Below are 2,617 nucleotides of genomic sequence, written 5' to 3'. Positions count from 1 at the left end.
AAACTTTCTGTGCCAGCCCAGATCTGTTCAAATAGGGCTGATGGCTTAACTTTGTGCCAGCATGTTTTATGTCATATATGCCATCAGCATATGAACAGAAACAGCATGTTGTTGGACCTCCCTCAGCTTGTCTTTATGCCTTTTCATCAGTCCCATCTTGCTATCTTCCAGCTCATATAATCTTCAAGTCACTGCCCCACGTCTCACCACAACCTCCATGGGTAGCTTAGAGCCTTATATGCTTCTTTCATTTTGGACATTCATCATCTTTGGTCCTGACATTGCCATGGAAATTCCCATGAACTTTGCCTTATTCATTGCCCCTACATCATGTTTTACTGTCACAATTCTCTTGACCTTCTGATACTGCCGTTTATTATCCTCTCCAAGCCAGATTCACACTCCAAGCCAAGGAGCTCCATGGCATGCAGTATGTCCTTCTTTTATCTCCTGCAGATATAATTCTGTTCATCACAGTTCTGACTACATCCAGGAAATTTCATGTGGGATGGCTGCTGTGCTGCAGGATTGGAGAAGTGTGGGACCAAGGTCAAAGCCCTAGAAAAAGCCTATCGGGATGCTGCAAAACAAGGATCTAGCTGGAACTTGTGACGGGGCAGAGATTGTGTTCGGAGTGTGTGGGAGAAACCTTGCAAGAGTGTTAAAGTAAGTCCTCCTCCATAAAAGAGTGGCAACCAAAAGGAAAAATGTTTTTCCATAGGAAAAAACTCCAAGAAATTGAACTAGAGGAATTACAATAGTACTGGTGGGAAGGGATGCTTGAAAGTCTCCAAACAAACCTCCCCTGAAGCAGGATGATCCCCAGCACTAGATCAGGAAAAACAGGGCTTTATACAACTGCCCCCTGTACACACCGAAGGATAAAGACTCTCTTGACATCTGGCCAAGGGCTGCATCACCCTCTTGCGGTCAGAGTGCTTTCTAATGCCTGACCCAAACCTCCTAAGCTACAGTTAGTTGACCCTTGCTATATTGTCCGGCACCACTGAGAGAAGTTTGGCTCTGTCATCCTTGTAACTGCCCCTCAAAAACTTACACAAGCTGATGTTAGACATTTCTCAGTCTAGTTTCCACCAAGAGAAGAACTGAAGCCTTTTCTCCACTTCTCCACAGTATCAGTCCTGCTCCCTCTACCTCTCCTGACAGATCACATACCCCAGCCTTGATTATATTTGTTGCCTTCACTGCTCTCTCTCCAGCTTCTGTACAACCTTTTTGAACTGGAGCCTCAAAACTAGATGAAGAGTTCCAGGTGCAGCTTTCCCAGAACTCAGCACGATGAATGTAACTTCCTTCTACTTTCTGACCATGCTCCTTCACATGTAGTTCAGCAAGCAGTTTGTCTTGTTTGCAGAGAGAGTGACTGCTCACTCACATTCACCTTGGCACCCACCGCCACCCCTGGTCTTTGGCAGCAGGATTGTTGCTTGGACAGTTTTCTCCCAGTCTGTAGCAATGCAGGGCATAATCATAACCCTGATACAGAATGGGTGAGAAGAAAACTAAAGGATGACAGTATAACAATGGGTGGCTCTTCCTTAATTTCCCTCATCAGGCTTTGTTTGTCCTTCTGCACTGAGATTCAGCCATTCAGCCTGTCAGCAGCTCACGTTCCTCCTGCATTCTGACCTGGGTTGGACTCATGAAGCAAAGTCAAGCAACAAGAAGCTTCATACGTTCATTACAGTGACTCTGGTAGAGTGACCCTTCAAGAATTCTTTTATCCCCTCCAGTCCACTTTTGCATATCACTTGCTTTGGTTCTGGCACTTCAATGCCAGCAAATATTTCAATTCTCATGTGAGTTGAGATTATTTCTGTAGCTGGAATTTTAGAAGTCACAAGGATTGGGTTGGCAGAGCCTGCAGGGCTGATCCAGGGGCCCGCAAGGGAAAATACCACCTGCCAATAAGAAATGTAGCAAAATCGCAAGTTTATTGTTTCTGTCCAACCATGCAAAATGTCAGGTTATATCAAGCATCCCTCAGGGAATCTCTGTAAATCAATCATGATGATTTTCCTTCTCAGTTCTCAAAGCAGAGACACCCAACAAAAGCTTCTGTCGTTACTGGTAGTTTCAGCTCACCTCCCTGACCCTAATCCTACCTCTTCTGCTAAATGTTCTGTTTATTCCCACTGTTATGTGCTGACAAACACTACTGGGTTACGAAAAGGAAGAACAACCTTAAATCTGATACTGAATGCCGTCCATCAGATGATCACTCACACTGAACAGTCATACAGAGGTGGTATGTAAGGAAGTCCAAGGCAGTGGGGCACCTGGTGGGCAGGATGACTGATGTTAAAAGAAGAGTAGTGGATCCTTGATCTAGGTGGGGTTAACAACAGTTGCTATTGGTGTGACACCCCATTTGTAAGGCCCAGTGACAAGTTCATGTTGCTTGATCAACAGTAGGCACTCCAAGATATGTATTAAGCTTCAATATTCTTGATTTGTTTTGCAGTTCAGTGGCACTTCAGAAAACTTGCAGAGTCTCCAAGTTTCCCAGGAAAACAGACAATAGGCAATAGGCTCATGAAACCACATACTCATACTTTAACCACAGAGACAAGGAAAAGCTAGTATTTGTGTCAGA

Source organism: Anas acuta, chromosome 25, assembly GCF_963932015.1.
Source record: "Anas acuta chromosome 25, bAnaAcu1.1, whole genome shotgun sequence".
NCBI lineage: Eukaryota > Metazoa > Chordata > Aves > Anseriformes > Anatidae > Anas > Anas acuta.
This window is presented reverse-complemented; position numbering follows the sequence as displayed.